The sequence below is a fragment of the Nicotiana tabacum genome, chromosome 3 (assembly GCF_000715075.1).
Source record: "Nicotiana tabacum cultivar K326 chromosome 3, ASM71507v2, whole genome shotgun sequence".
NCBI classification, from domain to species: domain Eukaryota; kingdom Viridiplantae; phylum Streptophyta; class Magnoliopsida; order Solanales; family Solanaceae; genus Nicotiana; species Nicotiana tabacum.
In genome coordinates this window covers 164,979,682-164,992,450 of record NC_134082.1, presented here as the reverse complement: position 1 = coordinate 164,992,450, position 12,769 = coordinate 164,979,682, and positions in this window count along the sequence as shown.

The following is a 12,769-nucleotide window of genomic DNA, read 5'->3' as shown; positions in this document are numbered from 1 at the left end:
CATTCCGACCCCTATATCAAAATCTCTCCTGCCAACCGGAAATCGCAAAAATATCAACTTCGCCAATTCAAGCCTAAATCTACTACGGACCTCTAAAATTCATTCCGATCGTGCTCTTGAGCCACAAATCACCTCCCGAAGCTAACCGAACGATCGGAACTCACATCCAAGCCCTCTAACACATAAGTCAACATCGGGTTGACTTTTTCAACTTAAACTTCCTTAAAAGAGACTAAGTGTCTCAAACCTTACAAAATTCCTTCCGGGTTCGATCGGACCAACCCGATATCACATAACACGGATAAACAAAGCATAAAGAAGCAAAAATGTGGAAAACAGAGCGGTAACTCATGAGACGACTGGCTGGGTCGTCACATCCTCCCCAACTTAAACAAACGTTCGTCCGCGAACGAATTAAGAAACATACCTGAAGACTCAAACAGGTGAGGATATGTGCTCTGCATTTCCCGCTCGGTCTCCCGGGTAGCCTCCTCCACAGGACGACCTCTCCACTGCACTTTTACTGAAGCTATCTTCTTTAACCTTAACTTTCGAACCTGACGACCCAAAATAGTTATTGGCTCCACATCATAAGTCAAGTCATCATCCAACTGAACCGTGCTGAAATCCAGAACATGAGATGGATCCCCAATATACTTCCGGAGCATAAAAACATGAAATAATGGATGTACACTCGACAAGTTGGGTGGCAAAGCAAGCTTATAAACCACCTCCCCAATCCTCAAAAGGCCCAATGAACCGAGGACTCAATTTCCCTTTCTTCCCGAATCTCATAACACCCTTCATAGGTGAAACCTTCAATAGAACCTTCTCGCCAACCATGTAGGACACATCCCGAACCTTCCTATCAGCATAGCTCTTTTGCCTAGACTGCACTTTACGAAGCCTCTCCTGAATCACCTTCACCTTCTATAAGGCATCCTGCACCAAATCAGTCCCCAATAGCCTAGCCTCACCGGGCTCGAACCAACCAACTGGAGATCTACATCGTCTCTCATACAAAGCCTCATATAGAGCCATCTGAATACTCGACTGGTAGTTGTTTTTATAAGCAAACTCTGCAAGCGGTATAAACTCATCCCATGACCCTCCGAAGTTAATGATACAAGCACGCAACATGTCCTCCAATATCTAAATAGTGCGCTCGGATTGTCCTTCCGTCTGAGGGTGAAAAGTTGTGCTCAACTCAACTTGAGTACCTAACTCTCGCTGCACAGACCTCCAAAACTGCGAGGTAAACTGAGTGTCCCTATCTGAAATAATGGAAACTGGGACACCATGCAAACGAACAATCTCCCGGATATAGATCTCTGCCAACCACTTTGAAGAATAGGTAGTACACACAAGAATGAAGTGCGCAGATTTGGTCAGTCGATCCACAATCACCCAAATAGTATCGAACTTCCTCAAAGTCCGCGGAAGTCTAACAATGAAGTCCATAGTGATCCTCTTCTACTTCCACTCGGGAATATCCATCTGCTGTAGCAAGTCACCTGGTCTCTAATGCTCATATTTCACTTGTTGACAATTGAAACACCGAGCTACAAATGCCATAATGTCTTTCTTCATTCTTCTCCACCAATAGTGCTGCCTCAAATCCTGATACATCTTCGCGGAACCCGAATGAATGGAATACCGCGGGCTATGGGCCTCCTCCAGAATCAACTCTTGAAGCCCATCCACATTGGGCACACAAATCTTGTCATGCATCCTCAATACCCCACATCACCGATGGTCACATCTCTAGCATCTTCATGCTGAACTCTGTCCTTAAGGACGAGCAAATGCGGATCATCATACTGGCGCTCTCTAATGCGATCATATAAGGAAGACCGAGAAACCACACAAGCCAATACCCGACTGGGATCTGTTGATTCCCAATTTTTCCCTGTATATTTTTCATATATACAAAATACTTTCAAAATAATATATGTACACATATATAAGCATGCCCAAGTATTTTAGTATTTTTTCCAATTTTTAAATATTTTTAAAATCAATTTATTGCTCATTTTAGCAGTATAAAAATCAATATATTTTCCCAAAATTATCATTTTGGTGGATAATTTGTTTTATTTTTCATATTTATACCAAAATATAGTTAACGTAAGTTTTATATATTTTTACAAATTTATTTGGTATTTTTAAAGCTAAATTGCATATAATTGCAATTCTAGCCTACTTTAAGATTTAATAGCATTTTTATAATTATAAAATTGGTTACAACATTTTTAAATATATATTTATATATTATTAACTGATACAGTACTCTTAGTTTACTTTCAAAATTATTTTGCTATTTTTTATAAAATAAAAAGGGAAAAACTGGCTATTTAAAACCTGGCCCATTTTTATTTCAATCATAGCCAAATTGATCCCCCCTAATTGACCCAATTTTGAAACCCAATTGTATCGGCCCAATCCTAATCTAACTCGATCCCCGACCCAACCGATTAACCTGACTGGCCCTTTCTTTCAGTCCAGGCCGTTGATCATTTAGATCAACGACCACGATTACCCCTTACCTTTTTAAATTCACTAACTCTACCCTAATCCCCTCATTTCCATCCCTCAGCCGCCTTTGAATACTCTCCCTTTCTCAAACTCTCTCGGAGGTTCCTGAAACCCTAGCCTCTCTCACCCCCCTTCAACCGCAATCTCACCGGAACCCATGGTTTCTCAGGTCATGGATGGCCTGTACTCACCCTCCTCCACCATTAAACCCTAGGTGTTCGAAGTTTCAAGGTGCGACCTCGATGGTGTCCTTTCATATCTTTACAGATCTAAGGTTCTATGGCCTCTCCGGCTTGGCTCCAGCGTATTCAAGCATCAGAAGCCTATTTCTGACCTCTCCGACTCAAGATCGGACCTTCTTCCAAGCCTTTCTCATTTCTAGGGTTTCTCTGAAACCATAAGCTATTCGAGGTTTTTCTCTGGTTGTTTTCTTATATCTATGCTATGTATGTGCTCTACTTGAGTTCTTAAACGTTTTCCCTAATTTTCTTTCAAAAATTACTTCTCTTCGGTTTAGGGTTTCTGAAAAGGTTTTAAAACGTTTTCTAATTCCTCTTCTTCTTCTCTTTGTGTGAATCTGTCTATGCTATGTTTTTATGTTCTTTTTTCTACCTCACATGTCCTTCTCCTGTGTTCTTATGTTTGCTTTATTTTGCATGTCCTTCTATTGTGTTTCGTTCTTTCTTCTATTGGCTTCTATATCATGCTTTCACATGTTTATCTTATGTGTTCGTTTAACCCTATATTCCTTTATTGTATTTTCTACTAAGCTTTTAGGTCTTTAGTTGCCTTCTTCTGGATTTTGTTTAAGTTCTTTGTTAAACATGTTTCCTATACTATTCTCTTAAATGCTATACTATCTCATTTCTCTTATGAAACTTGTTTAAGTTCCAAACTTTCTTAAAACGTGTTCTTTATGCTTCAAATCAGTTCTTCATTCTATTTACCTTGAACCTGCTATTTTATCTATTTGTTTTCACATGAACCCCTAAAAGAGACCTCTGAGCCTGTTTCAGTTATTTGTCTTCTCTTCTCTGTATCTGACTCGAGTTGAAAACCCTGGGATTTGGGGTTTTTTTGGCGAGTTTGATCTTGTGTTTTGGGACCCTGGACACTCTCAAACTCATTCTGATTCTATGTACTGGATTTGAGCCTCTTTGTTATGACCTGAAACTCTTCTATACTAGGCTTTTTCACATGATAATTCTTTTTTGTTCGATATGTATGTATGCTTTATATATGAGGAATTTTTCCTTCAAAAGGTTTTGTCAACTTGTGATTGATTCGGAATTCCTTTTAATAAGGTTTGATTGATTGTTACTGATTTTCCTTAAGTAAAACCCTTTCCTCATTTTTCCTGACTTGGTTCATTCGAACAAAGCCTGCAATTTTGATTTCACTGGCTGTTGAGTGATCGTCTTTCCTTATTTGCACAAACCATGTACCACTGGACTTTTGCCTTAAATAACTTATATGTATTTACCCTTCTTGTGCTACTTTGGAAAAGATTTTGATCAAACTTTTTCCTTAATTATCTTGCCCGTTTGAAATCAGAATCCCTTAATTGAAGGGAGACCTTATGTGATTGATTTCGAAACTATTTTCTTACCTTTTCTTACTTGTTTATTGCACTATAAAGGGCACGACCCTTCTGCACTCTTACACGCTTCCAATTCAATACTCTTTAAGACCTTGAGTTCAATACTCTGACAACACTTATGGAACACTTTCAATTTCAATACTCTTACATTCTCAATTCAACTCTCTATTCTCTTCTGAAATCTTCTGGCTGTGTGTTTGCAATTTGGCTTTACTACTACTCTTCTCTTCTTATTTCCCTGAAACTGGTATGTTCTAACTTTTAGCTTCATCCCTATGTGTTTGCTTTACAGTTTCAACAATCTTATCTACTTTGATGTTTATGTTCTGTATTGAATATGATGTCTCTTTGCATCTATTGCTGTATGAATTTCCCATACCCTTATTCCCTTCTATGTGTTTGAGTTAAAGTTCAAAGCATGGCAACATCCAAATTGTTGCTCATGTCTGGACGTGATCTTTTAATGGATCCTAACTCCCAAACAATATGGCTAACAGGCTGGTTGGGGTGTGCCAGCACTTCCAATTGTTGGGTATGACCACCAGCCTGTCTTGGCTTTCCCCAAAAACCCCTCTATGCACTTGCACTCTCTCTTAGATACTAAGTTCTGCCCCCTCCTATGAGCCTTGCTTTGGGACCTTGAGCTCCCTCTGAACTTGGACATTTGAGGGCTGGCCCTTCCACACTGTACTATAATCCAATTCTGCAATATATTTGGGTGTAAGCACTACTCGGAGTCCACTTGAGACTCTTAGGGAACTCTGACACATCCCTAATAGGAGAAAGGCTTTGGAATTTGATCTTTGGAGTTGGTTTACTTCATGCTTCACACAAAAGTCTGAATCAGGCTCTACTTGGTTGGGATTTTTAGCTTTCTAATGTAATTTTATTTTACTTTTCTTTATTCATTCTGGGCTGTAATGATTTGTAATAACTTATGGGGTCTTAGTGAAAAAGGGAGGGTCACTCATGTATGCATAAGGGTAGATATCATGTTCATATGTATTTACCGTTGCAATCATGTCCTGTTTTCACTTCTGCATTTTTCATATAGAAATCATGTTTACAAGTCCTGCACTTCTGCGTTTTCATATAGAAACCATGCCTACAGGTTCTGTATTTCATATAGAAATCCTGTTTATAGGTTCTGCATTTCATACGTAGATACCATGTCTATAGCCTCTGCATTTCATACATAGATACCATGTCTATAGCTTCTGCATTTCATACATAGAGACCATGTCTATAGGTTTCTGCGTTTCTGCCTATCACATAGAGAACATGTCTATAGAGTTTCCTGAATTCTGCATATGCATTTATTACTAGGCAAACGCATTTATAGGCTTAAATAATAAAAATCAACGTTTTAAACACCATGCCTATAGGATTTCTGCATTTTCGTAAAGGTTAAACTCAATAACACTTAGAAAGCATGTCTATAGGAGTAACCAACTGATCTGAATCGTTTACAAGTCTAAAATCAGTAGTAACGTTACTCAATGTCTGCAGAACTTATGTTTTCTATAATCAACATTCCTTCTTCTTGTAAAAATCAGTACACTTCTGCATTATTAGATGTCATGACTGTAGGTTTCACTTAGGCAAGCTATAAGGTAAAATTAGCTAATTGAATCAGACACTGTTAATTCCAACTAGCAGGCAGGTCTGATTCTGGTTTTTTATCTGAAATGTGTAATAGACCAGTCTGCCTCCTTAACGTTTAAGTTTAATTCAGACCATAACCAATATCTGTAAGACATGTTAAACAATCTGTCTTTAAGTGAGGAGGCCCATCTGAGCCTTTTAAATTGTTATGTGTTTCCCATAATCTGTCGTATGTGTTTTTGTTTGTCGCTTTAGAATTTTATCATTTTAAACCACACAAAACCCACATTTCCCTTCCCTTTAGGACTAGTAGTCCCAAATGCCTCCGGGACTGATAGGACTGGGGTGGGTACTAGCTTGCATTAAGTAACGAAACTATTCCGCGTTTAAATACCTCAACGGGGTGGGAAAGGGTAGATATGGATATGATGACCGGTGCGCTAATACCACGTGTAACCCCTCTTCTGAGGAGTGATTACCGGGTATTGCATTGATGTGATCCATATTATTTATAAACCTAGGACCCCCTTCCCTTTACTTGTTTATTTTATTACTTTCAAAATTTCAAACTCTTTTTTCTCAAATTTCAACTTACTCGTTTCTACAAACTTTAACTTATTTGCAATCACAATGTGACAACCCATCATATTTGAAACCCTTAATTGCTTATTTATTGTTTGTACTTAATCACAATTGTAGCATGGCCGGGAACCACTCTAGTGGATCTTGAGGGGTGCCTAACACCTTCTTCTTGAGATAATTTCTAGCCCTTACCCAAACTCTGATTTTTCTAAACAAATTCTTCCTAGTGTCCTAATGCACTTAATCATTAGGTGACGACTCTTCAAATAAAAAAAACCCAATTCCCAAAAGGGAACGAGTTGTCCTCCCAAATGTCATAAACCCGATTTCGCGAGAAAAAGGGGGCGCGACAGGCTCCAAAACATCTAATTTCACAAACCGATTGGCCAAGGCTTGAACATCAACTGCAAGAGGTCTCTCCCCAACTGGAATATATGCCAAACTCCCCATGCTTACCGCCTTTCGGCTCAAGGCATCGGCCACCACATTGGCCTTTCCGGGATGGTACAATATAGTGATATCATAATCCTTAAGCAACTCCAACCACTCCCGCTGTCTCAAATTAAGATCCTTTTGCTTGAACAAATGCTGAAGACTGCGATGATCAGTAAACACCTCACAAGACACACCATACAAGTAATGTCTCCAAATTTTCAGCGTGTGAACTATGGCAGCCAACTCCAAATTATGAACAGGGTAGTTCTTTTCATGGGGCTTCAATTGATGAGAAGCATAAACAATAACTCTACCCTCCTGCATCAATACACAACAAATACTAACTCTCGAATAATCACAATACACGGTATATGAACCTAAAGTTGATGGAAAAACTAACACTGGAGCTGTGGTCAAGGCTATCTTGAGCTTCTGAAAGCTCTCCTCACACTCGTCCAACCATACAAATGAAGCACCCTTCTGAGTCAACTTGGTCAAGGGCGATGCGATGGATGAGAATCCCTGAATAAACCGGCGATAATAGCCTGCCAAACCAAGAAAGCTGCGAATATCTGTGGCTGAGGATGCTCTGGGCCAACTCTGCACCGCCTCTATCTTCTTCGGATCAACCTGAATACCCTTGCTGGACACCACGTTCCCCAAGAAAGCCACTGAACCGAGCTAAAACTCACACTTGGAGAATTTTGTATAAAGTTCTCCTCCCTCAATCTTTGCAACACAACTCTCAAATGCTTTGCGTGCTCCTTCTGACTAAGCGAATACACTAGAATATCATCAATGAAGACTATCACGAACGAATCAAGATAAGGCCAGAACACGCTGTTCATCAAATGCATGAACACTGCTGGGGCATTGGTCAGCCCGAAAGACATCATCAAGAACTCATAATGACCATATCGGGTCCTGAAAGCTGTCTTAAGAATATCCGAGTCCCTGATCTTCAACTGGTGATAACCTAAACGGAGATCAATCTTGGAGAACACTCTTGCTCCCTGAAGCTAGTCGAATAAATCATCAATACGAGGCAATGGATACTTGTTCTTAATTGTTACTTTGTTCAATTGCCTATAATCAATGCACATTCTCATAGTGCCATCCTTCTTCTTCACAAATAGAACCAGCGCACCCCAAGGTGACACACTAGGCCGAATGAACCCTTTATCAAGGAGTTCCTGACACTGTTTTTTTAATTTCTTCAACTCCATTGGTGTCATACGATAAAGTGGAATATAAATGTCTTGAGTGCCCGGTATCAGGTCAATACCAAAATCAATATCCCTATGCGGTGGCATGCCCGCCAGGTCTGTAGGAAACACATCGGGAAAATCCCTCACAACTAGAACAAAATCAATACTGGGAGTCTCAACACCGACATCCCTCACAAAGGCTAGATACAAATGACAACCCTTCCCAACCATATGCTGGGTTTTCAAGAATGAGATCACTCTACTGGGAACATAATTAGTCACACCCCGCCACTCAATCTGTGGCACACCTGGTATAGCCAATGTGACTGTCTTAGCATGACAGTCCAGAATAGCACGACATAGAGATAACCAATCCATGCCCAAAATGACATCAAAATCCACCATGCTCAATAATAATAGATCCACTCAGGTCTCCAGACCCCTAATAGTCACCACACACGACCGGTACACACGGTCTACAATAACAGTATTGCCCACCGAGGTAGATACATGAACAGGTAAAACAAGAAACTCACGGGGCGTACCTAAATAACGAGCAAATAATACAGAGGCATCTCTGTGGCACACTAAAAAAATACCTGTAATGACAGCATCTGAAGCAATAGCATCGGGTCTGCTTGGGAATGTATAGAAACGGGCTTGACCGCCCCCTAATCGACCTCCCCCTCTAGGGCGGTCTCTAGCTGACTGACCTCCACCCCTAGCTGGCTGGGCGGGCGGTGAAGTAACTGGGGCAGAAGTCGAAGGCTGATACCTCTGCTGAGACTAACCATCATGTAGACGAGGACACTACCTCCTCATATGCCCAAACTCTTCACACTCATAACAACTCCCCAATGCTGGAGATAGGGACTGAAGGGAACCCCTAGCACCGGATTGACCAGTAGAAGGACCTGACATGGCAGAACCATGCACTGATGGAGCACGGGATGAACTCTGGGCTGGGAAGGCACTAAGTGATGAGTGGCCCTAATGAGAATTGTGAAAGCCATGACCCGATGATGCTCCACGGTATCCTGGGTGAGCTGAATAGGCCTGCCTGAAAGAATGGCCTCTGCCCTGCTGGGACTGACCCCGCCAAGGAGCACTGCTAAAGCTACCAGATCCCCAAGGCCTCTTGGCCTCCCTCTCCTCTCGCTTTTGCCGGCGAACCGACTCAATCTCACGGGCAATATCAACAACCTCCTCGAAGGTAGCACCTATCACCCTCTCCCTAGTCATGAGAATCTGGAGCTGGTACGTGAGGCCATCACCAAACCTCCTGATCCTCTCTCGATATGTGGGAACCATCCAAACCACATGACGGGCTAACTCAAAGAACCACATCTCATATTGCGTCACCGTCATCTCCTTCTAATGTAGCTACTCAAACTGCATGCGCAGCTCCTCTCGGCGCGACTGTGGTATATGCTTCTCCAAAAAGAGAATAGAGAACTGTTGCCAAGTAAGGGGCGTTGCACCAATAGGCCTACGCCTCTCATACGCCTCTCACCAAGTGAAGGCAGCCCCAGAAAACTGAAAGGTGGTAAATGACAAACAACTGGTCTCAAGAATCCCTGTTGTACGAAGCATCCGCTGGCACTTATCCAAGAAGCCCTGGGCATCCTCGCCCTCTACACTGCTGAATGTCGGAGGCTGGAGTCTACCAAACCTCTCAAGTCGATGTTGCTTATCATCCGGCATAATTGGTACCACAAACTCCTGAGCTGGTGCAACCGGCTGGGCTGAAGGTGCACCTGGTGTCTGGAGTCCCTATACAACCTGCTCAGGTGTACGAGCAACGGGAGTCTGGGTGCCTCCCCCAACTTGGGAAGTAGCTGCGGCCGTAGTGACTGAGACTGCTGGAGCCAAACCGGTACACACTAATAAGATCTAAACTAAAGCCTCCTAAAGACCGAGAATCACAATAGGCACAGCTGGTGCCTGGGCTGGTGCTGCTGAAGTGTCCATAACTGGGACTTGATCGGGAATTGGGGCAACTGGTGGATCTGCAGGTGCTGCCCTAGCTACTCTGCCCCTACTACAGCCTCGACCGCGTACTCGGCCTCTGGTGGCCCCAACTGGAGGAACTGGTGGTCGTCCACCTTGCCCGGTAGCACATGTCCTCACCATTTGTGAGAGAATGGAATAACAGAAGTTTAGTACTCGGATCAACAAATTCGCACGACAAGAATTTCAAGAATATGAAGTTTTTCCTAAAGGTTTTGAAGCCTCTCGAGGATAAATACAGACGTCTCCGTACCGATCCACAAGACTCTACTAAACCGGCTCATGACTCGCGAGACATATGTAACCTAGGCTCTGATACCAACTTGTCCAGCCCCGAATATTGGTCGTGATGACGCCTATCACATTACTAGGCAAGCCAACTAATTAATAACCACAACCCTCTTTCTAATAACATTAAGCCATTTTCTAACGCAAGTTTTATATACCAAATTCATTATAAGCAATAAGGCAACAAAAGATATGCAGAAAGTCAAAATAACAATAAACTACACAGCCCCAACAATCTGGTGTCACTAGTCTAGAGCCTCTAATACAAGTCTGAATACCTAATACGTCAATAGCCTAGGAAATGCAGAAAAATAATAAGATAGGAGGGAGAGAACAGGGCTGCGGAGGCCATGCAGCTACCTCAAAGTCTCTGTCAAATACTGGAACAGCTAAAAGCCCTCACTCGGCCGCTCGGGCACCTGGATCTGCACACAAGGTGCAGGGAGTAACGTGAGTACGCCAACTAAGTAAGTAATTTGAGTAAATATGGGGTGAAAGCAGCGACGAGCAGTTCAAAAATACATAACTGAAAAATCAACAGAATATCAGATCATCTTTACGGTTTAAAATCAGTTTTCATTATAAAATCACATTTCCAATTTAAACGTTTGGAATCAAATACTTAGCGGTTTATCAAACAGAGGCTTATTTATAAGAAGAGTGAAATCAGTGAAAATATCATAACAAGGCCTCTCGGGTAGGGAATCACTCAGAATATGGCCCCTCGGGTATCCTCTCAGTCACTCGTGACTCAACTCTCATCACACAGTACTCACTCTCAACACTCGGCTCATTAGTATCTCATAATAATAGAAATTAAGTAACTGTGTGGCGTGCATCTCGATCCGTTATTTATAATCGACTACGCTCATTGGGGGTGTACAGACTATGGAGGGGCTCCTATAGCCCAAGCGTCATATCGCTGCAACACGCAGCACAACCCAAGCGTCATATCGCTGTGGCGCGCAGCCCGATCCAATATATATATCGTTGCGGCGTGTAGCCTGATCCATATGAGTATCGCTACGGCGTGCAGCCCGATCCATAACTCACATTTATACAAATATCCTCACAATTAGCTTCTCAACCTCTTTCAGTCATTAACCTCATGGCCTCTCAGGCACAACAATAGAAATTAGGGAACTCAGCCCAACAATACTCGCAATTAGGAGTAGAGTAATAAAATCAGTTTTAGACATTTAAGTAGGTAAAACATGACTGAGGATTTGCTTCTACCAAGTAAAGTGAGGAAAAATAGTCAAAAATGCCCATAAGGGTTTCTACAGGTCGGCACAAGGCCCCAAATATGGCATACAACCCATAATACAGTATACGTACCCAAAATACGGAATAACATAATATTTCCAAATCAACTACGCGGCTTAATAGTCACTACGGGGCGGACCAAGTTACAATCCCTACCGGTGCACGCCCACACGCTCGTCACCTAGCATGTGCGCCATCACGTTTATAAAAACAAGTCAAATACCGGGGTTTTGTACCCTCAGTTCTAGACTTACAATTGTTACTTATCTCAAACCGGTGAAATACTACTTTGCGACGCCTTTGCACCTCGAATTGGCCTCTACTTAAGTCAAATCTATTTAAAATCAGAATCACAGCGTCAAAATATGCTAAGGGAACGAAGCCCAAGCAAAAAAAATCGAAAAATACCGAAAATCCTGAAATTGACCAAACCCGACACCCGGACCCATGTCTTGGAATTCGATAATTTTTACATCAATAGGTTCCTTATCTCCTCACGAGTTCATACATATCAAAAGTCCTCAAACCCGACCCTAAATGGTCCTTCAAATCCACAATTAAAGGCCTAAGTTCTCAAGCCCTAGTTCCCCCAATTTTCACCCTTAATTTCCTTTATTTATAGCTCTAATCCATGAAATAATAGCATAGTAATAAGTTTTAGGTCCAAAATCCTTACCTCAATGAAGTCTCCTTGAATTCCCTCTCCCAAATCACCCAAAAAGCTCCTAAGCCGAAGTAGAAATGGTAAAAATAGCTCAAAATCGCGAAAAAGACAATTTATATGTTCTGCCCAGGGGTTCCCGCATGTGCGGTCCAAAACCCGCTTCTGCGGTCTAACCCTCCGCTTCAACGGAATTCACTTACCGGTCCACTAGCCGCATCTGTGATTCCACAGATGCAATCTCCCATTAGCCGCTTCTGCGGTTTCCTGTTCCTCAAGCCTCTCCCGCTTCTGCGACGCCGCACCTATGACCCCCAAACCGTAAGTGCGAAAATACCAAAAGCAGAAAAATCTCAGCAGTTGCAATAACCTTTCAACTTTTCCGTTAACCACCCGAAATCACCCCGAGGCCCCCGGGACCTCAACCAAAAGCACAAACATATCCCAATACCTTATTCAAACTTGTTCCAATCATCAAAACACCTCAAACAACATTAAATCACTCAAAACACACCGGATTCAAGCCAAACTTTCTAAAATCTTCTAAATTACGTTATCGATCAAAAACCCAACCAAACC